At 48.3% G+C, this 15,326-nt stretch overlaps 65 non-coding genes across 65 annotated transcripts; 44 read left to right on the forward strand and 21 right to left on the reverse strand.

The window, feature by feature from the left end:
• The first annotated feature begins 145 nt into the window (after nt 1–145).
• Nucleotides 146–218, forward strand: Trnam-cau (transfer RNA methionine (anticodon CAU)). Its single transcript has one exon. It is a non-coding gene; the product is annotated as a tRNA-Met (tRNA).
• A 64-nt stretch (nt 219–282) lies between these two features.
• Trnav-cac (transfer RNA valine (anticodon CAC)) lies at nt 283–355 on the reverse strand. Its single transcript has one exon. It is a non-coding gene; the product is annotated as a tRNA-Val (tRNA).
• Nucleotides 356–446: 91 nt separating this feature from the next.
• Nucleotides 447–519, forward strand: Trnav-aac (transfer RNA valine (anticodon AAC)). Its single transcript has one exon. It is a non-coding gene; the product is annotated as a tRNA-Val (tRNA).
• A 243-nt stretch (nt 520–762) lies between these two features.
• On the forward strand, nt 763–835 carry Trnam-cau (transfer RNA methionine (anticodon CAU)). Its single transcript has one exon. It is a non-coding gene; the product is annotated as a tRNA-Met (tRNA).
• Nucleotides 836–1,063: 228 nt separating this feature from the next.
• On the forward strand, nt 1,064–1,136 carry Trnav-aac (transfer RNA valine (anticodon AAC)). The gene has a single exon. It is a non-coding gene; the product is annotated as a tRNA-Val (tRNA).
• Nucleotides 1,137–1,379: 243 nt separating this feature from the next.
• Nucleotides 1,380–1,452, forward strand: Trnam-cau (transfer RNA methionine (anticodon CAU)). Its single transcript has one exon. It is a non-coding gene; the product is annotated as a tRNA-Met (tRNA).
• Nucleotides 1,453–1,516: 64 nt separating this feature from the next.
• Nucleotides 1,517–1,589, reverse strand: Trnav-cac (transfer RNA valine (anticodon CAC)). The gene has a single exon. It is a non-coding gene; the product is annotated as a tRNA-Val (tRNA).
• Nucleotides 1,590–1,959: 370 nt separating this feature from the next.
• Nucleotides 1,960–2,032, forward strand: Trnam-cau (transfer RNA methionine (anticodon CAU)). The gene has a single exon. It is a non-coding gene; the product is annotated as a tRNA-Met (tRNA).
• Nucleotides 2,033–2,260: 228 nt separating this feature from the next.
• Nucleotides 2,261–2,333, forward strand: Trnav-aac (transfer RNA valine (anticodon AAC)). Its single transcript has one exon. It is a non-coding gene; the product is annotated as a tRNA-Val (tRNA).
• Nucleotides 2,334–2,576: 243 nt separating this feature from the next.
• On the forward strand, nt 2,577–2,649 carry Trnam-cau (transfer RNA methionine (anticodon CAU)). The gene has a single exon. It is a non-coding gene; the product is annotated as a tRNA-Met (tRNA).
• A 64-nt stretch (nt 2,650–2,713) lies between these two features.
• Nucleotides 2,714–2,786, reverse strand: Trnav-cac (transfer RNA valine (anticodon CAC)). Its single transcript has one exon. It is a non-coding gene; the product is annotated as a tRNA-Val (tRNA).
• Nucleotides 2,787–3,156: 370 nt separating this feature from the next.
• Nucleotides 3,157–3,229, forward strand: Trnam-cau (transfer RNA methionine (anticodon CAU)). The gene has a single exon. It is a non-coding gene; the product is annotated as a tRNA-Met (tRNA).
• Nucleotides 3,230–3,293: 64 nt separating this feature from the next.
• On the reverse strand, nt 3,294–3,366 carry Trnav-cac (transfer RNA valine (anticodon CAC)). Its single transcript has one exon. It is a non-coding gene; the product is annotated as a tRNA-Val (tRNA).
• Nucleotides 3,367–3,456: 90 nt separating this feature from the next.
• On the forward strand, nt 3,457–3,529 carry Trnav-aac (transfer RNA valine (anticodon AAC)). Its single transcript has one exon. It is a non-coding gene; the product is annotated as a tRNA-Val (tRNA).
• A 243-nt stretch (nt 3,530–3,772) lies between these two features.
• Nucleotides 3,773–3,845, forward strand: Trnam-cau (transfer RNA methionine (anticodon CAU)). Its single transcript has one exon. It is a non-coding gene; the product is annotated as a tRNA-Met (tRNA).
• Nucleotides 3,846–3,909: 64 nt separating this feature from the next.
• On the reverse strand, nt 3,910–3,982 carry Trnav-cac (transfer RNA valine (anticodon CAC)). The gene has a single exon. It is a non-coding gene; the product is annotated as a tRNA-Val (tRNA).
• Nucleotides 3,983–4,073: 91 nt separating this feature from the next.
• Trnav-aac (transfer RNA valine (anticodon AAC)) lies at nt 4,074–4,146 on the forward strand. The gene has a single exon. It is a non-coding gene; the product is annotated as a tRNA-Val (tRNA).
• Nucleotides 4,147–4,389: 243 nt separating this feature from the next.
• Nucleotides 4,390–4,462, forward strand: Trnam-cau (transfer RNA methionine (anticodon CAU)). The gene has a single exon. It is a non-coding gene; the product is annotated as a tRNA-Met (tRNA).
• Nucleotides 4,463–4,526: 64 nt separating this feature from the next.
• Nucleotides 4,527–4,599, reverse strand: Trnav-cac (transfer RNA valine (anticodon CAC)). Its single transcript has one exon. It is a non-coding gene; the product is annotated as a tRNA-Val (tRNA).
• Nucleotides 4,600–4,689: 90 nt separating this feature from the next.
• Nucleotides 4,690–4,762, forward strand: Trnav-aac (transfer RNA valine (anticodon AAC)). The gene has a single exon. It is a non-coding gene; the product is annotated as a tRNA-Val (tRNA).
• A 380-nt stretch (nt 4,763–5,142) lies between these two features.
• On the reverse strand, nt 5,143–5,215 carry Trnav-cac (transfer RNA valine (anticodon CAC)). The gene has a single exon. It is a non-coding gene; the product is annotated as a tRNA-Val (tRNA).
• Nucleotides 5,216–5,306: 91 nt separating this feature from the next.
• Nucleotides 5,307–5,379, forward strand: Trnav-aac (transfer RNA valine (anticodon AAC)). Its single transcript has one exon. It is a non-coding gene; the product is annotated as a tRNA-Val (tRNA).
• Nucleotides 5,380–5,622: 243 nt separating this feature from the next.
• On the forward strand, nt 5,623–5,695 carry Trnam-cau (transfer RNA methionine (anticodon CAU)). The gene has a single exon. It is a non-coding gene; the product is annotated as a tRNA-Met (tRNA).
• Nucleotides 5,696–5,759: 64 nt separating this feature from the next.
• On the reverse strand, nt 5,760–5,832 carry Trnav-cac (transfer RNA valine (anticodon CAC)). The gene has a single exon. It is a non-coding gene; the product is annotated as a tRNA-Val (tRNA).
• A 91-nt stretch (nt 5,833–5,923) lies between these two features.
• Nucleotides 5,924–5,996, forward strand: Trnav-aac (transfer RNA valine (anticodon AAC)). The gene has a single exon. It is a non-coding gene; the product is annotated as a tRNA-Val (tRNA).
• Nucleotides 5,997–6,239: 243 nt separating this feature from the next.
• Trnam-cau (transfer RNA methionine (anticodon CAU)) lies at nt 6,240–6,312 on the forward strand. Its single transcript has one exon. It is a non-coding gene; the product is annotated as a tRNA-Met (tRNA).
• A 64-nt stretch (nt 6,313–6,376) lies between these two features.
• Trnav-cac (transfer RNA valine (anticodon CAC)) lies at nt 6,377–6,449 on the reverse strand. The gene has a single exon. It is a non-coding gene; the product is annotated as a tRNA-Val (tRNA).
• A 370-nt stretch (nt 6,450–6,819) lies between these two features.
• On the forward strand, nt 6,820–6,892 carry Trnam-cau (transfer RNA methionine (anticodon CAU)). The gene has a single exon. It is a non-coding gene; the product is annotated as a tRNA-Met (tRNA).
• Nucleotides 6,893–7,120: 228 nt separating this feature from the next.
• Trnav-aac (transfer RNA valine (anticodon AAC)) lies at nt 7,121–7,193 on the forward strand. The gene has a single exon. It is a non-coding gene; the product is annotated as a tRNA-Val (tRNA).
• Nucleotides 7,194–7,436: 243 nt separating this feature from the next.
• On the forward strand, nt 7,437–7,509 carry Trnam-cau (transfer RNA methionine (anticodon CAU)). Its single transcript has one exon. It is a non-coding gene; the product is annotated as a tRNA-Met (tRNA).
• A 64-nt stretch (nt 7,510–7,573) lies between these two features.
• Nucleotides 7,574–7,646, reverse strand: Trnav-cac (transfer RNA valine (anticodon CAC)). Its single transcript has one exon. It is a non-coding gene; the product is annotated as a tRNA-Val (tRNA).
• Nucleotides 7,647–8,016: 370 nt separating this feature from the next.
• On the forward strand, nt 8,017–8,089 carry Trnam-cau (transfer RNA methionine (anticodon CAU)). The gene has a single exon. It is a non-coding gene; the product is annotated as a tRNA-Met (tRNA).
• Nucleotides 8,090–8,317: 228 nt separating this feature from the next.
• Nucleotides 8,318–8,390, forward strand: Trnav-aac (transfer RNA valine (anticodon AAC)). Its single transcript has one exon. It is a non-coding gene; the product is annotated as a tRNA-Val (tRNA).
• Nucleotides 8,391–8,633: 243 nt separating this feature from the next.
• Nucleotides 8,634–8,706, forward strand: Trnam-cau (transfer RNA methionine (anticodon CAU)). The gene has a single exon. It is a non-coding gene; the product is annotated as a tRNA-Met (tRNA).
• A 64-nt stretch (nt 8,707–8,770) lies between these two features.
• On the reverse strand, nt 8,771–8,843 carry Trnav-cac (transfer RNA valine (anticodon CAC)). Its single transcript has one exon. It is a non-coding gene; the product is annotated as a tRNA-Val (tRNA).
• Nucleotides 8,844–8,933: 90 nt separating this feature from the next.
• Nucleotides 8,934–9,006, forward strand: Trnav-aac (transfer RNA valine (anticodon AAC)). The gene has a single exon. It is a non-coding gene; the product is annotated as a tRNA-Val (tRNA).
• Nucleotides 9,007–9,249: 243 nt separating this feature from the next.
• Nucleotides 9,250–9,322, forward strand: Trnam-cau (transfer RNA methionine (anticodon CAU)). Its single transcript has one exon. It is a non-coding gene; the product is annotated as a tRNA-Met (tRNA).
• Nucleotides 9,323–9,386: 64 nt separating this feature from the next.
• Nucleotides 9,387–9,459, reverse strand: Trnav-cac (transfer RNA valine (anticodon CAC)). Its single transcript has one exon. It is a non-coding gene; the product is annotated as a tRNA-Val (tRNA).
• A 91-nt stretch (nt 9,460–9,550) lies between these two features.
• Nucleotides 9,551–9,623, forward strand: Trnav-aac (transfer RNA valine (anticodon AAC)). Its single transcript has one exon. It is a non-coding gene; the product is annotated as a tRNA-Val (tRNA).
• Nucleotides 9,624–9,866: 243 nt separating this feature from the next.
• Nucleotides 9,867–9,939, forward strand: Trnam-cau (transfer RNA methionine (anticodon CAU)). The gene has a single exon. It is a non-coding gene; the product is annotated as a tRNA-Met (tRNA).
• A 64-nt stretch (nt 9,940–10,003) lies between these two features.
• On the reverse strand, nt 10,004–10,076 carry Trnav-cac (transfer RNA valine (anticodon CAC)). The gene has a single exon. It is a non-coding gene; the product is annotated as a tRNA-Val (tRNA).
• A 91-nt stretch (nt 10,077–10,167) lies between these two features.
• On the forward strand, nt 10,168–10,240 carry Trnav-aac (transfer RNA valine (anticodon AAC)). The gene has a single exon. It is a non-coding gene; the product is annotated as a tRNA-Val (tRNA).
• A 243-nt stretch (nt 10,241–10,483) lies between these two features.
• On the forward strand, nt 10,484–10,556 carry Trnam-cau (transfer RNA methionine (anticodon CAU)). The gene has a single exon. It is a non-coding gene; the product is annotated as a tRNA-Met (tRNA).
• A 64-nt stretch (nt 10,557–10,620) lies between these two features.
• Trnav-cac (transfer RNA valine (anticodon CAC)) lies at nt 10,621–10,693 on the reverse strand. The gene has a single exon. It is a non-coding gene; the product is annotated as a tRNA-Val (tRNA).
• A 91-nt stretch (nt 10,694–10,784) lies between these two features.
• Trnav-aac (transfer RNA valine (anticodon AAC)) lies at nt 10,785–10,857 on the forward strand. The gene has a single exon. It is a non-coding gene; the product is annotated as a tRNA-Val (tRNA).
• A 243-nt stretch (nt 10,858–11,100) lies between these two features.
• Trnam-cau (transfer RNA methionine (anticodon CAU)) lies at nt 11,101–11,173 on the forward strand. The gene has a single exon. It is a non-coding gene; the product is annotated as a tRNA-Met (tRNA).
• A 64-nt stretch (nt 11,174–11,237) lies between these two features.
• Nucleotides 11,238–11,310, reverse strand: Trnav-cac (transfer RNA valine (anticodon CAC)). Its single transcript has one exon. It is a non-coding gene; the product is annotated as a tRNA-Val (tRNA).
• Nucleotides 11,311–11,401: 91 nt separating this feature from the next.
• Nucleotides 11,402–11,474, forward strand: Trnav-aac (transfer RNA valine (anticodon AAC)). Its single transcript has one exon. It is a non-coding gene; the product is annotated as a tRNA-Val (tRNA).
• Nucleotides 11,475–11,717: 243 nt separating this feature from the next.
• Trnam-cau (transfer RNA methionine (anticodon CAU)) lies at nt 11,718–11,790 on the forward strand. The gene has a single exon. It is a non-coding gene; the product is annotated as a tRNA-Met (tRNA).
• A 64-nt stretch (nt 11,791–11,854) lies between these two features.
• Trnav-cac (transfer RNA valine (anticodon CAC)) lies at nt 11,855–11,927 on the reverse strand. Its single transcript has one exon. It is a non-coding gene; the product is annotated as a tRNA-Val (tRNA).
• Nucleotides 11,928–12,018: 91 nt separating this feature from the next.
• Trnav-aac (transfer RNA valine (anticodon AAC)) lies at nt 12,019–12,091 on the forward strand. The gene has a single exon. It is a non-coding gene; the product is annotated as a tRNA-Val (tRNA).
• A 243-nt stretch (nt 12,092–12,334) lies between these two features.
• On the forward strand, nt 12,335–12,407 carry Trnam-cau (transfer RNA methionine (anticodon CAU)). The gene has a single exon. It is a non-coding gene; the product is annotated as a tRNA-Met (tRNA).
• Nucleotides 12,408–12,471: 64 nt separating this feature from the next.
• Nucleotides 12,472–12,544, reverse strand: Trnav-cac (transfer RNA valine (anticodon CAC)). The gene has a single exon. It is a non-coding gene; the product is annotated as a tRNA-Val (tRNA).
• Nucleotides 12,545–12,635: 91 nt separating this feature from the next.
• Trnav-aac (transfer RNA valine (anticodon AAC)) lies at nt 12,636–12,708 on the forward strand. The gene has a single exon. It is a non-coding gene; the product is annotated as a tRNA-Val (tRNA).
• Nucleotides 12,709–12,951: 243 nt separating this feature from the next.
• Trnam-cau (transfer RNA methionine (anticodon CAU)) lies at nt 12,952–13,024 on the forward strand. Its single transcript has one exon. It is a non-coding gene; the product is annotated as a tRNA-Met (tRNA).
• Nucleotides 13,025–13,088: 64 nt separating this feature from the next.
• Nucleotides 13,089–13,161, reverse strand: Trnav-cac (transfer RNA valine (anticodon CAC)). Its single transcript has one exon. It is a non-coding gene; the product is annotated as a tRNA-Val (tRNA).
• Nucleotides 13,162–13,252: 91 nt separating this feature from the next.
• Nucleotides 13,253–13,325, forward strand: Trnav-aac (transfer RNA valine (anticodon AAC)). The gene has a single exon. It is a non-coding gene; the product is annotated as a tRNA-Val (tRNA).
• Nucleotides 13,326–13,568: 243 nt separating this feature from the next.
• On the forward strand, nt 13,569–13,641 carry Trnam-cau (transfer RNA methionine (anticodon CAU)). The gene has a single exon. It is a non-coding gene; the product is annotated as a tRNA-Met (tRNA).
• A 64-nt stretch (nt 13,642–13,705) lies between these two features.
• On the reverse strand, nt 13,706–13,778 carry Trnav-cac (transfer RNA valine (anticodon CAC)). The gene has a single exon. It is a non-coding gene; the product is annotated as a tRNA-Val (tRNA).
• Nucleotides 13,779–14,148: 370 nt separating this feature from the next.
• Trnam-cau (transfer RNA methionine (anticodon CAU)) lies at nt 14,149–14,221 on the forward strand. The gene has a single exon. It is a non-coding gene; the product is annotated as a tRNA-Met (tRNA).
• Nucleotides 14,222–14,285: 64 nt separating this feature from the next.
• On the reverse strand, nt 14,286–14,358 carry Trnav-cac (transfer RNA valine (anticodon CAC)). The gene has a single exon. It is a non-coding gene; the product is annotated as a tRNA-Val (tRNA).
• A 91-nt stretch (nt 14,359–14,449) lies between these two features.
• Trnav-aac (transfer RNA valine (anticodon AAC)) lies at nt 14,450–14,522 on the forward strand. The gene has a single exon. It is a non-coding gene; the product is annotated as a tRNA-Val (tRNA).
• Nucleotides 14,523–14,765: 243 nt separating this feature from the next.
• Nucleotides 14,766–14,838, forward strand: Trnam-cau (transfer RNA methionine (anticodon CAU)). Its single transcript has one exon. It is a non-coding gene; the product is annotated as a tRNA-Met (tRNA).
• A 64-nt stretch (nt 14,839–14,902) lies between these two features.
• Trnav-cac (transfer RNA valine (anticodon CAC)) lies at nt 14,903–14,975 on the reverse strand. Its single transcript has one exon. It is a non-coding gene; the product is annotated as a tRNA-Val (tRNA).
• Nucleotides 14,976–15,066: 91 nt separating this feature from the next.
• Trnav-aac (transfer RNA valine (anticodon AAC)) lies at nt 15,067–15,139 on the forward strand. Its single transcript has one exon. It is a non-coding gene; the product is annotated as a tRNA-Val (tRNA).
• Nucleotides 15,140–15,326: the final 187 nt, after the last annotated feature.

Raw genomic sequence — 15,326 nt, forward strand, 5'->3', positions numbered from 1 at the left:
TCTTGGTGGAACCTGTGCCGTTAGTTGTGCCTCGGAAGCACCTATTGGGCGTTTGGAAGCAACGGCACTTCAAATATTTTAGTCATTTGCAAGAAGACATTGTAATAACAACGTTCTTCTGAAATGCATCGGATTAGGGCGCAGTGCCTTGTTAGCGCAGTAGGCAGCGCGTCAGTCTCATAATCTGAAGGTCGTGAGTTCGATCCTCACACAGGGCAAGGCTTTTAAAAGCCGCAGTGAATCAAATGTTTGACGCCTATTAAAAAACTAGCAACTCAACAATGATTCCGCCCGGGCTCGAACCGGGGACCTTGCGCGTGTGAAGCGCACGTGATAACCGCTACACTACGGAATCCAATGAATTTTGGAACCTATGACGAAGGAAAGCATTACAAGGCTAAAATAGCTAGAGAAAAAAGCAAAAACATGTCGCTTGTTAGTTGCCAGATTCCGTAGTGTAGTGGTTATCACGTGCGCTTAACACGTGCAAGGTCCCCGGTTCGAGCCCGGGCGGAATCATTGATGTTTCCGCGAAGCGAACCTCGGAAGAGCCTCTGTAGGTTCCATGGTGTTATGGTTAGCACTCAGGACTCTGAATCCTGCGATCCGAGTTCAAGTCTTGGTGGAACCTGTGCCGTTAGTTGTGCCTCGGAAGCACCTATTGGGCGTTTGGAAGCAACGGCACTTCAAATATTTTAGTCATTTGCAAGAAGACATTTTAATAACAACGTTCTTCTGAAATGCATCGGATTAGGGCGCAGTGCCTTGTTAGCGCAGTAGGCAGCGCGTCAGTCTCATAATCTGAAGGTCGTGAGTTCGATCCTCACACAGGGCAAGGCTATTAAAAGCCGCAGTGAATCAAATGTTTGACGCCTATTACAAAACTAGCAACTCAACAATGATTCCGCCCGGGCTCATTCCGCGGACCTTGCGCGTGTGAAGCGCACGTGATAACCGCTACACTACGGAATCCAATGAATTTTGGAACCTATGACGAAGGAAAGCATTACAAGGCTAAAATAGCTAGAGAAAAAAGCAAAAACATGTCGCTTGTTAGTTGCCAGATTCCGTAGTGTAGTGGTTATCACGTGCGCTTAACACGCGCAAGGTCCCCGGTTCGAGCCCGGGCGGAATCATTGATGTTTCCGCGAAGCGAACCTCGGAAGAGCCTCTGTAGGTTCCATGGTGTTATGGTTAGCACTCAGGACTCTGAATCCTGCGATCCGAGTTCAAGTCTCGGTGGAACCTGTGCCGTTAGTTGTGCCTCGGAAGCACCTATTGGGCGTTTGGAAGCAACGGCACTTCAAATATTTTAGTCATTTGCAAGAAGACATTGTAATAACAACGTTCTTCTGAAATGCATCGGATTAGGGCACAGTGCCTTGTTAGCGCAGTAGGCAGCGCGTCAGTCTCATAATCTGAAGGTCGTGAGTTCGATCCTCACACAGGGCAAGGCTATTAAAAGCCGCAGTGAATCAAATGTTTGACGCCTATTACAAAACTAGCAACTCAACAATGATTCCGCCCGGGCTCGAACCGGGGACCTTGCGCGTGTGAAGCGCACGTGATAACCGCTACACTACGGAATCCAATGAATTTTGGAACCTATGACGAAGGAAAGCATTACAAGGCTAAAATAGCTAGAGAAAAAAGCAGAAACATGTCGCTTGTTAGTTGCCAGATTCCGTAGTGTAGTGGTTATCACGTGCGCTTAACACGATGTTTCCACGAAGCAAACCTCGGAAGAGCCTCTGTAGGTTCCATGGTGTTATGGTTAGCACTCAGGACTCTGAATCCTGCGATCCGAGTTCAAGTCTTGGTGGAACCTGTGCCGTTAATTGTGCCTCGGAAGCACCTATTGGGCGTTTGGAAGCAACGGCACTTGAAATATTTTAGTCATTTGCAAGAAGACATTGTAATAACAACGTTCTTCTGAAATGCATCGGATTAGGGCGCAGTGCCTTGTTAGCGCAGTAGGCAGCGCGTCAGTCTCATAATCTGAAGGTCGTGAGTTCGATCCTCACACAGGGCAAGGCTTTTAAAAGCCGCAGTGAATCAAATGTTTGACGCCTATTACAGAACTAGCAACTCAACAATGATTCCGCCCTGGCTCGAACCGGGGACCTTGCGCGTGTGAAGCGCACGTGATAACCGCTACACTACGGAATCCAATGACTATTGGAACCTATGACGAAGGAAAGCAATACAAGGCTAAAATAGCTAGAGAAAAAAGCAATAACATGTCGCTTGTTAGTTGCCAGATTCCGTAGTGTAGTGGTTATCACGTGCGCTTAACACGCGCAAGGTCCCCGGTTCGAGCCCGGGCGGAATCATTGATGTTTCCGCGAAGCGAACCTCGGAAGAGCCTCTGTAGGTTCCATGGTGTTATGGTTAGCACTCAGGACTCTGAATCCTGCGATCCGAGTTCAAGTCTCGGTGGAACCTGTGCCGTTAGTTGTGCCTCGGAAGCACCTATTGGGCGTTTGGAAGCAACGGCACTTCAAATATTTTAGTCATTTGCAAGAAGACATTGTAATAACAACGTTCTTCTGAAATGCATCGGATTAGGGCACAGTGCCTTGTTAGCGCAGTAGGCAGCGCGTCAGTCTCATAATCTGAAGGTCGTGAGTTCGATCCTCACACAGGGCAAGGCTATTAAAAGCCGCAGTGAATCAAATGTTTGACGCCTATTACAAAACTAGCAACTCAACAATGATTCCGCCCGGGCTCGAACCGGGGACCTTGCGCGTGTGAAGCGCACGTGATAACCGCTACACTACGGAATCCAATGAATTTTGGAACCTATGACGAAGGAAAGCATTACAAGGCTAAAATAGCTAGAGAAAAAAGCAGAAACATGTCGCTTGTTAGTTGCCAGATTCCGTAGTGTAGTGGTTATCACGTGCGCTTAACACGATGTTTCCGCGAAGCAAACCTCGGAAGAGCCTCTGTAGGTTCCATGGTGTTATGGTTAGCACTCAGGACTCTGAATCCTGCGATCCGAGTTCAAGTCTTGGTGGAACCTGTGCCGTTAGTTGTGCCTCGGAAGCACCTATTGGGCGTTTGGAAGCAACGGCATTTGAAATATTTTAGTCATTTGAGAGAAGACATTGTAATAACAACGTTCTTCTGAAATGCATCGGATTAGGGCGCAGTGCCTTGTTAGCGCAGTAGGCAGCGCGTCAGTCTCATAATCTGAAGGTCGTGAGTTCGATCCTCACACAGGGCAAGGCTTTTAAAAGCCGCAGTGAATCAAATGTTTGACGCCTATTACAAAACTAGCAACTCAACAATGATTCCGCCCGGGCTCGAACCGGGGACCTTGCGCGTGTGAAGCGCACGTGATAACCGCTACACTACGGAATCCAATGACTATTGGAACCTATGACGAAGGAAAGCAATACAAGGCTAAAATAGCTAGAGAAAAAAGCAAAACATGTCGCTTGTTAGTTGCCAGATTCCGTAGTGTAGTGGTTATCACGTGCGCTTAACACGCACAAGGTCCCCGGTTCGAGCCCGGGCGGAATCATTGATGTTTCCGCGAAGCGAACCTCGGAAGAGCCTCTGTAGGTTCCATGGTGTTATGGTTAGCACTCAGGACTCTGAATCCTGCGATCCGAGTTCAAGTCTTGGTGGAACCTGTGCCGTTAGTTGTGCCTCGGAAGCACCTATTGGGCGTTTGGAAGCAACGGCACTTCAAATATTTTAGTCATTTGCAAGAAGACATTGTAATAACAACGTTCTTCTGAAATGCATCGGATTAGGGCGCAGTGCCTTGTTAGCGCAGTAGGCAGCGCGTCAGTCTCATAATCTGAAGGTCGTGAGTTCGATCCTCACACAGGGCAAGGCTTTTAAAAGCCGCAGTGAATCAAATGTTTGACGCCTATTACAAAACTAGCAACTCAACAATGATTCCGCCCGGGCTCGAACCGGGGACCTTGCGCGTGTGAAGCGCACGTGATAACCGCTACACTACGGAATCCAATGAATTTTGGAACCTATGACGAAGGAAAGCATTACAAGGCTAAAATAGCTAGAGAAAAAAGCAAAAACATGTCGCTTGTTAGTTGCCAGATTCCGTAGTGTAGTGGTTATCACGTGCGCTTAACACGTGCAAGGTCCCCGGTTCGAGCCCGGGCGGAATCATTGATGTTTCCGCGAAGCGAACCTCGGAAGAGCCTCTGTAGGTTCCATGGTGTTATGGTTAGCACTCAGGACTCTGAATCCTGCGATCCGAGTTCAAGTCTTGGTGGAACCTGTGCCGTTAGTTGTGCCTCGGAAGCACCTATTGGGCGTTTGGAAGCAACGGCACTTCAAATATTTTAGTCATTTGCAAGAAGACATTTTAATAACAACGTTCTTCTGAAATGCATCGGATTAGGGCGCAGTGCCTTGTTAGCGCAGTAGGCAGCGCGTCAGTCTCATAATCTGAAGGTCGTGAGTTCGATCCTCACACAGGGCAAGGCTTTTAAAAGCCGCAGTGAATCAAATGTTTGACGCCTATTACAAAACTAGCAACTCAACAATGATTCCGCCCGGGCTCGAACCGGGGACCTTGCGCGTGTGAAGCGCACGTGATAACCGCTACACTACGGAATCCAATGACTACTGGAACCTATGACGAAGGAAAGCAATACAAGGCTAAAATAGCTAGAGAAAAAAGCAAAACATGTCGCTTGTTAGTTGCCAGATTCCGTAGTGTAGTGGTTATCACGTGCGCTTAACACGCACAAGGTCCCCGGTTCGAGCCCGGGCGGAATCATTGATGTTTCCGCGAAGCGAACCTCGGAAGAGCCTCTGTAGGTTCCATGGTGTTATGGTTAGCACTCAGGACTCTGAATCCTGCGATCCGAGTTCAAGTCTTGGTGGAACCTGTGCCGTTAGTTGTGCCTCGGAAGCACCTATTGGGCGTTTGGAAGCAACGGCACTTCAAATATTTTAGTCATTTGCAAGAAGACATTGTAATAACAACGTTCTTCTGAAATGCATCGGATTAGGGCGCAGTGCCTTGTTAGCGCAGTAGGCAGCGCGTCAGTCTCATAATCTGAAGGTCGTGAGTTCGATCTTCACACAGGGCAAGGCTTTTAAAAGCCGCAGTGAATCAAATGTTTGACGCCTATTACAAAACTAGCAACTCAACAATGATTCCGCCCGGGCTCGAACCGGGGACCTTGCGCGTGTGAAGCGCACGTGATAACCGCTACACTACGGAATCCAATGAATTTTGGAACCTATGACGAAGGAAAGCATTACAAGGCTAAAATAGCTAGAGAAAAAAGCAAAAACATGTCGCTTGTTAGTTGCCAGATTCCGTAGTGTAGTGGTTATCACGTGCGCTTAACACGTGCAAGGTCCCCGGTTCGAGCCCGGGCGGAATCATTGATGTTTCCGCGAAGCGAACCTCGGAAGAGCCTCTGTAGGTTCCATGGTGTTATGGTTAGCACTCAGGACTCTGAATCCTGCGATCCGAGTTCAAGTCTTGGTGGAACCTGTGCCGTTAGTTGTGCCTCGGAAGCACCTATTGGGCGTTTGGAAGCAACGGCACTTCAAATATTTTAGTCATTTGCAAGAAGACATTTTAATAACAACGTTCTTCTGAAATGCATCGGATTAGGGCGCAGTGCCTTGTTAGCGCAGTAGGCAGCGCGTCAGTCTCATAATCTGAAGGTCGTGAGTTCGATCCTCACACAGGGCAAGGCTTTTAAAAGCCGCAGTGAATCAAATGTTTGACGCCTATTACAAAACTAGCAACTCAACAATGATTCCGCCCGGGCTCGAACCGGGGACCTTGCGCGTGTGAAGCGCACGTGATAACCGCTACACTACGGAATCCAATGAATTTTGGAACCTATGACGAAGGAAAGCATTACAAGGCTAAAATAGCTAGAGAAAAAAGCAAAAACATGTCGCTTGTTAGTTGCCAGATTCCGTAGTGTAGTGGTTATCACGTGCGCTTAACACGCGCAAGGTCCCCGGTTCGAGCCCGGGCGGAATCATTGATGTTTCCGCGAAGCGAACCTCGGAAGAGCCTCTGTAGGTTCCATGGTGTTATGGTTAGCACTCAGGACTCTGAATCCTGCGATCCGAGTTCAAGTCTCGGTGGAACCTGTGCCGTTAGTTGTGCCTCGGAAGCACCTATTGGGCGTTTGGAAGCAACGGCACTTCAAATATTTTAGTCATTTGCAAGAAGACATTGTAATAACAACGTTCTTCTGAAATGCATCGGATTAGGGCACAGTGCCTTGTTAGCGCAGTAGGCAGCGCGTCAGTCTCATAATCTGAAGGTCGTGAGTTCGATCCTCACACAGGGCAAGGCTATTAAAAGCCGCAGTGAATCAAATGTTTGACGCCTATTACAAAACTAGCAACTCAACAATGATTCCGCCCGGGCTCGAACCGGGGACCTTGCGCGTGTGAAGCGCACGTGATAACCGCTACACTACGGAATCCAATGAATTTTGGAACCTATGACGAAGGAAAGCATTACAAGGCTAAAATAGCTAGAGAAAAAAGCAGAAACATGTCGCTTGTTAGTTGCCAGATTCCGTAGTGTAGTGGTTATCACGTGCGCTTAACACGATGTTTCCGCGAAGCAAACCTCGGAAGAGCCTCTGTAGGTTCCATGGTGTTATGGTTAGCACTCAGGACTCTGAATCCTGCGATCCGAGTTCAAGTCTTGGTGGAACCTGTGCCGTTAATTGTGCCTCGGAAGCACCTATTGGGCGTTTGGAAGCAACGGCACTTGAAATATTTTAGTCATTTGCAAGAAGACATTGTAATAACAACGTTCTTCTGAAATGCATCGGATTAGGGCGCAGTGCCTTGTTAGCGCAGTAGGCAGCGCGTCAGTCTCATAATCTGAAGGTCGTGAGTTCGATCCTCACACAGGGCAAGGCTTTTAAAAGCCGCAGTGAATCAAATGTTTGACGCCTATTACAAAACTAGCAACTCAACAATGATTCCGCCCTGGCTCGAACCGGGGACCTTGCGCGTGTGAAGCGCACGTGATAACCGCTACACTACGGAATCCAATGACTATTGGAACCTATGACGAAGGAAAGCAATACAAGGCTAAAATAGCTAGAGAAAAAAGCAAAAACATGTCGCTTGTTAGTTGCCAGATTCCGTAGTGTAGTGGTTATCACGTGCGCTTAACACGCGCAAGGTCCCCGGTTCGAGCCCGGGCGGAATCATTGATGTTTCCGCGAAGCGAACCTCGGAAGAGCCTCTGTAGGTTCCATGGTGTTATGGTTAGCACTCAGGACTCTGAATCCTGCGATCCGAGTTCAAGTCTCGGTGGAACCTGTGCCGTTAGTTGTGCCTCGGAAGCACCTATTGGGCGTTTGGAAGCAACGGCACTTCAAATATTTTAGTCATTTGCAAGAAGACATTGTAATAACAACGTTCTTCTGAAATGCATCGGATTAGGGCGCAGTGCCTTGTTAGCGCAGTAGGCAGCGCGTCAGTCTCATAATCTGAAGGTCGTGAGTTCGATCCTCACACAGGGCAAGGCTTTTAAAAGCCGCAGTGAATCAAATGTTTGACGCCTATTACAAAACTAGCAACTCAACAATGATTCCGCCCGGGCTCGAACCGGGGACCTTGCGCGTGTGAAGCGCACGTGATAACCGCTACACTACGGAATCCAATGAATTTTGGAACCTATGACGAAGGAAAGCATTACAAGGCTAAAATAGCTAGAGAAAAAAGCAGAAACATGTCGCTTGTTAGTTGCCAGATTCCGTAGTGTAGTGGTTATCACGTGCGCTTAACACGATGTTTCCGCGAAGCAAACCTCGGAAGAGCCTCTGTAGGTTCCATGGTGTTATGGTTAGCACTCAGGACTCTGAATCCTGCGATCCGAGTTCAAGTCTTGGTGGAACCTGTGCCGTTAATTGTGCCTCGGAAGCACCTATTGGGCGTTTGGAAGCAACGGCACTTGAAATATTTTAGTCATTTGCAAGAAGACATTGTAATAACAACGTTCTTCTGAAATGCATCGGATTAGGGCGCAGTGCCTTGTTAGCGCAGTAGGCAGCGCGTCAGTCTCATAATCTGAAGGTCGTGAGTTCGATCCTCACACAGGGCAAGGCTTTTAAAAGCCGCAGTGAATCAAATGTTTGACGCCTATTACAAAACTAGCAACTCAACAATGATTCCGCCCTGGCTCGAACCGGGGACCTTGCGCGTGTGAAGCGCACGTGATAACCGCTACACTACGGAATCCAATGACTATTGGAACCTATGACGAAGGAAAGCAATACAAGGCTAAAATAGCTAGAGAAAAAAGCAAAAACATGTCGCTTGTTAGTTGCCAGATTCCGTAGTGTAGTGGTTATCACGTGCGCTTAACACGCGCAAGGTCCCCGGTTCGAGCCCGGGCGGAATCATTGATGTTTCCGCGAAGCGAACCTCGGAAGAGCCTCTGTAGGTTCCATGGTGTTATGGTTAGCACTCAGGACTCTGAATCCTGCGATCCGAGTTCAAGTCTCGGTGGAACCTGTGCCGTTAGTTGTGCCTCGGAAGCACCTATTGGGCGTTTGGAAGCAACGGCACTTCAAATATTTTAGTCATTTGCAAGAAGACATTGTAATAACAACGTTCTTCTGAAATGCATCGGATTAGGGCGCAGTGCCTTGTTAGCGCAGTAGGCAGCGCGTCAGTCTCATAATCTGAAGGTCGTGAGTTCGATCCTCACACAGGGCAAGGCTTTTAAAAGCCGCAGTGAATCAAATGTTTGACGCCTATTACAAAACTAGCAACTCAACAATGATTCCGCCTGGGCTCGAACCGGGGACCTTGCGCGTGTGAAGCGCACGTGATAACCGCTACACTACGGAATCCAATGACTATTGGAACCTATGACGAAGGAAAGCAATACAAGGCTAAAATAGCTAGAGAAAAAAGCAAAACATGTCGCTTGTTAGTTGCCAGATTCCGTAGTGTAGTGGTTATCACGTGCGCTTAACACGCACAAGGTCCCCGGTTCGAGCCCGGGCGGAATCATTGATGTTTCCGCGAAGCGAACCTCGGAAGAGCCTCTGTAGGTTCCATGGTGTTATGGTTAGCACTCAGGACTCTGAATCCTGCGATCCGAGTTCAAGTCTTGGTGGAACCTGTGCCGTTAGTTGTGCCTCGGAAGCACCTATTGGGCGTTTGGAAGCAACGGCACTTCAAATATTTTAGTCATTTGCAAGAAGACATTGTAATAACAACGTTCTTCTGAAATGCATCGGATTAGGGCGCAGTGCCTTGTTAGCGCAGTAGGCAGCGCGTCAGTCTCATAATCTGAAGGTCGTGAGTTCGATCCTCACACAGGGCAAGGCTTTTAAAAGCCGCAGTGAATCAAATGTTTGACGCCTATTACAAAACTAGCAACTCAACAATGATTCCGCCCGGGCTCGAACCGGGGACCTTGCGCGTGTGAAGCGCACGTGATAACCGCTACACTACGGAATCCAATGAATTTTGGAACCTATGACGAAGGAAAGCATTACAAGGCTAAAATAGCTAGAGAAAAAAGCAAAAACATGTCGCTTGTTAGTTGCCAGATTCCGTAGTGTAGTGGTTATCACGTGCGCTTAACACGTGCAAGGTCCCCGGTTCGAGCCCGGGCGGAATCATTGATGTTTCCGCGAAGCGAACCTCGGAAGAGCCTCTGTAGGTTCCATGGTGTTATGGTTAGCACTCAGGACTCTGAATCCTGCGATCCGATTTCAAGTCTTGGTGGAACCTGTGCCGTTAGTTGTGCCTCGGAAGCACCTATTGGGCGTTTGGAAGCAACGGCACTTGAAATATTTTAGTCATTTGAGAGAAGACATTGTAATAACAACGTTCTTCTGAAATGCATCGGATTAGGGCACAGTGCCTTGTTAGCGCAGTAGGCAGCGCGTCAGTCTCATAATCTGAAGGTCGTGAGTTCGATCCTCACACAGGGCAAGGCTTTTAAAAGCCGCAGTGAATCAAATGTTTGACGCCTATTACAAAACTAGCAACTCAACAATGATTCCGCCCGGGCTCGAACCGGGGACCTTGCGCGTGTGAAGCGCACGTGATAACCGCTACACTACGGAATCCAATGACTATTGGGACCTATGACGAAGGAAAGCAATACAAGGCTAAAATAGCTAGAGAAAAAAGCAAAAACATGTCGCTTGTTAGTTGCCAGATTCCGTAGTGTAGTGGTTATCACGTGCGCTTAACACGCGCAAGGTCCCCGGTTCGAGCCCGGGCGGAATCATTGATGTTTCCGCGAAGCGAACCTCGGAAGAGCCTCTGTAGGTTCCATGGTGTTATGGTTAGCACTCAGGACTCTGAATCCTGCGATCCGAGTTCAAGTCTTGGTGGAACCTGTGCCGTTAGTTGTGCCTCGGAAGCACCTATTGGGCGTTTGGAAGCAACGGCACTTGAAATATTTTAGTCATTTGAGAGAAGACATTGTAATAACAACGTTCTTCTGAAATGCATCGGATTAGGGCACAGTGCCTTGTTAGCGCAGTAGGCAGCGCGTCAGTCTCATAATCTGAAGGTCGTGAGTTCGATCCTCACACAGGGCAAGGCTTTTAAAAGCCGCAGTGAATCAAATGTTTGACGCCTATTACAAAACTAGCAACTCAACAATGATTCCGCCCGGGCTCGAACCGGGGACCTTGCGCGTGTGAAGCGCACGTGATAACCGCTACACTACGGAATCCAATGAATTTTGGAACCTATGACGAAGGAAAGCATTACAAGGCTAAAATAGCTAGAGAAAAAAGCAAAAACATGTCGCTTGTTAGTTGCCAGATTCCGTAGTGTAGTGGTTATCACGTGCGCTTAACACGCGCAAGGTCCCCGGTTCGAGCCCGGGCGGAATCATTGATGTTTCCGCGAAGCGAACCTCGGAAGAGCCTCTGTAGGTTCCATGGTGTTATGGTTAGCACTCAGGACTCTGAATCCTGCGATCCGAGTTCAAGTCTCGGTGGAACCTGTGCCGTTAGTTGTGCCTCGGAAGCACCTATTGGGCGTTTGGAAGCAACGGCACTTCAAATATTTTAGTCATTTGCAAGAAGACATTGTAATAACAACGTTCTTCTGAAATGCATCGGATTAGGGCGCAGTGCCTTGTTAGCGCAGTAGGCAGCGCGTCAGTCTCATAATCTGAAGGTCGTGAGTTCGATCCTCACACAGGGCAAGGCTTTTAAAAGCCGCAGTGAATCAAATGTTTGACGCCTATTACAAAACTAGCAACTCAACAATGATTCCGCCCGGGCTCGAACCGGGGACCTTGCGCGTGTGAAGCGCACGTGATAACCGCTACACTACGGAATCCAATGACTATTGGAACCTATGACGAAGGAAAGCAATACAAGGCTAAAATAGCTAGAGAAAAAAGCAAAAACATGTCGCTTGTTAGTTGCCAGATTCCGTAGTGTAGTGGTTATCACGTGCGCTTAACACGCGCAAGGTCCCCGGTTCGAGCCCGGGCGGAATCATTGATGTTTCCGCGAAGCGAACCTCGGAAGAGCCTCTGTAGGTTCCATGGTGTTATGGTTAGCACTCAGGACTCTGAATCCTGCGATCCGAGTTCAAGTCTTGGTGGAACCTGTGCCGTTAGTTGTGCCTCGGAAGCACCTATTGGGCGTTTGGAAGCAACGGCACTTGAAATATTTTAGTCATTTGAGAGAAGACATTGTAATAACAACGTTCTTCTGAAATGCATCGGATTAGGGCACAGTGCCTTGTTAGCGCAGTAGGCAGCGCGTCAGTCTCATAATCTGAAGGTCGTGAGTTCGATCCTCACACAGGGCAAGGCTTTTAAAAGCCGCAGTGAATCAAATGTTTGACGCCTATTACAAAACTAGCAACTCAACAATGATTCCGCCCGGGCTCGAACCGGGGACCTTGCGCGTGTGAAGCGCACGTGATAACCGCTACACTACGGAATCCAATGACTATTGGAACCTATGACGAAGGAAAGCAATACAAGGCTAAAATAGCTAGAGAAAAAAGCAAAAACATGTCGCTTGTTAGTTGCCAGATTCCGTAGTGTAGTGGTTATCACGTGCGCTTAACACGCGCAAGGTCCCCGGTTCGAGCCCGGGCGGAATCATTGATGTTTCCGCGAAGCGAACCTCGGAAGAGCCTCTGTAGGTTCCATGGTGTTATGGTTAGCACTCAGGACTCTGAATCCTGCGATCCGAGTTCAAGTCTTGGTGGAACCTGTGCCGTTAGTTGTGCCTCGGAAGCACCTATTGGGCGTTTGGAAGCAACGGCACTTGAAATATTTTAGTCATTTGAGAGAAGACATTGTAATAACAACGTTCTTCTGAAATGCATCGGATTAGGGCACAGTGCCTTGTTAGCGCAGTAGGCAGCGCGTCAGTCTCATAATCTGAAGGTCGTGAGTTCGATCCTCACACAGGGCAAGGCTTTTAAAAGCCGCAGTGAATCAAATGTTTGACGCCTATTACAAAACTAGCAACTCAACAATGATTCCGCCCGGGCTCGAACCGGGGACCTTGCGCGTGTGAAGCGCACGTGATAACCGCTACACTACGGAATCCAATGACTATTGGAACCTATGACGAAGGAAAGCAATACAAGGCTAAAATAGCTAGAGAAAAAAGCAAAAACATGTCGCTTGTTAGTTGCCAGATTCCGTAGTGTAGTGGTTATCACGTGCGCTTAACACGCGCAAGGTCCCCGGTTCGAGCCCGGGCGGAATCATTGATGTTTCCGCGAAGCGAACCTCGGAAGAGCCTCTGTAGGTTCCATGGTGTTATGGTTAGCACTCAGGACTCTGAATCCTGCGATCCGAGTTCAAGTCTTGGTGGAACCTGTGCCGTTAGTTGTGCCTCGGAAGCACCTATTGGGCGTTTGGAAGCAACGGCACTTGAAATATTTTAGTCATTTGAGAGAAGACATTGTAATAACAACGTTCTTCTGAAATGCATCGGATTAGGGCACAGTGCCTTGTTAGCGCAGTAGGCAGCGCGTCAGTCTCATAATCTGAAGGTCGTGAGTTCGATCCTCACACAGGGCAAGGCTTTTAAAAGCCGCAGTGAATCAAATGTTTGACGCCTATTACAAAACTAGCAACTCAACAATGATTCCGCCCGGGCTCGAACCGGGGACCTTGCGCGTGTGAAGCGCACGTGATAACCGCTACACTACGGAATCCAATGACTATTGGAACCTATGACGAAGGAAAGCAATACAAGGCTAAAATAGCTAGAGAAAAAAGCAAAAACATGTCGCTTGTTAGTTGCCAGATTCCGTAGTGTAGTGGTTATCACGTGCGCTTAACACGCGCAAGGTCCCCGGTTCGAGCCCGGGCGGAATCATTGATGTTTCCGCGAAGCGAACCTCGGAAGAGCCTCTGTAGGTTCCATGGTGTTATGGTTAGCACTCAGGACTCTGAATCCTGCGATCCGAGTTCAAGTCTCGGTGGAACCTGTGCCGTTAGTTGTGCCTCGGAAGCACCTATTGGGCGTTTGGAAGCAACGGCACTTCAAATATTTTAGTCATTTGCAAGAAGACATTGTAATAACAACGTTCTTCTGAAATGCATCGGATTAGGGCGCAGTGCCTTGTTAGCGCAGTAGGCAGCGCGTCAGTCTCATAATCTGAAGGTCGTGAGTTCGATCCTCACACAGGGCAAGGCTATTAAAAGCCGCAGTGAATCAAATGTTTGACGCCTATTACAAAACTAGCAACTCAACAATGATTCCGCCCGGGCTCGAACCGGGGACCTTGCGCGTGTGAAGCGCACGTGATAACCGCTACACTACGGAATCCAATGAATTTTGGAACCTATGACGAAGGAAAGCATTACAAGGCTAAAATAGCTAGAGAAAAAAGCAAAAACATGTCGCTTGTTAGTTGCCAGATTCCGTAGTGTAGTGGTTATCACGTGCGCTTAACACGATGTTTCCGCGAAGCAAACCTCGGAAGAGCCTCTGTATGTTCCATGGTGTTATGGTTAGCACTCAGGACTCTGAATCCTGCGATCCGAGTTCAAGTCTTGGTGGAACCTGTGCCGTTAGTTGTGCCTCGGAAGCACCTATTGGGCGTTTGGAAGCAACGGCACTTGAAATATTTTAGTCATTTGCAAGAAGACATTGTAATAACAACGTTCTTCTGAAATGCATCGGATTAGGGCGCAGTGCCTTGTTAGCGCAGTAGGCAGCGCGTCAGTCTCATAATCTGAAGGTCGTGAGTTCGATCCTCACACAGGGCAAGGCTTTTAAAAGCCGCAGTGAATCAAATGTTTGACGCCTATTACAAAACTAGCAACTCAACAATGATTCCGCCCGGGCTCGAACCGGGGACCTTGCGCGTGTGAAGCGCACGTGATAACCGCTACACTACGGAATCCAATGACTATTCGAACCTATGACGAAGGAAAGCAATACAAGGCTAAAATAGCTAGAGAAAAAAGCAAAAACATGTCGCTTGTTAGTTGCCAGATTCCGTAGTGTAGTGGTTATCACGTGCGCTTAACACGCGCAAGGTCCCCGGTTCGAGCCCGGGCGGAATCATTGATGTTTCCGCGAAGCGAACCTCGGAAGAGCCTCTGTAGGTTCCATGGTGTTATGGTTAGCACTCAGGACTCTGAATCCTGCGATCCGAGTTCAAGTCTTGGTGGAACCTGTGCCGTTAGTTGTGCCTCGGAAGCACCTATTGGGCGTTTGGAAGCAACGGCACTTGAAATATTTTAGTCATTTGAGAGAAGACATTGTAATAACAACGTTCTTCTGAAATGCATCGGATTAGGGCACAGTGCCTTGTTAGCGCAGTAGGCAGCGCGTCAGTCTCATAATCTGAAGGTCGTGAGTTCGATCCTCACACAGGGCAAGGCTTTTAAAAGCCGCAGTGAATCAAATGTTTGACGCCTATTACAAAACTAGCAACTCAACAATGATTCCGCCCGGGCTCGAACCGGGGACCTTGCGCGTGTGAAGCGCACGTGATAACCGCTACACTACGGAATCCAATGACTATTGGAACCTATGACGAAGGAAAGCAATACAAGGCTAAAATAGCTAGAGAAAAAAGCAAAAACATGTCGCTTGTTAGTTGCCAGATTCCGTAGTGTAGTGGTTATCACGTGCGCTTAACACGCGCAAGGTCCCCGGTTCGAGCCCGGGCGGAATCATTGATGTTTCCGCGAAGCGAACCTCGGAAGAGCCTCTGTAGGTTCCATGGTGTTATGGTTAGCACTCAGGACTCTGAATCCTGCGATCCGAGTTCAAGTCTCGGTGGAACCTGTGCCGTTAGTTGTGCCTCGGAAGCACCTATTGGGCGTTTGGAAGCAACGGCACTTCAAATATTTTAGTCATTTG

Source organism: Hydractinia symbiolongicarpus, chromosome 7 (genome assembly GCF_029227915.1).
Source record: "Hydractinia symbiolongicarpus strain clone_291-10 chromosome 7, HSymV2.1, whole genome shotgun sequence".
Lineage (NCBI taxonomy): Eukaryota > Metazoa > Cnidaria > Hydrozoa > Anthoathecata > Hydractiniidae > Hydractinia > Hydractinia symbiolongicarpus.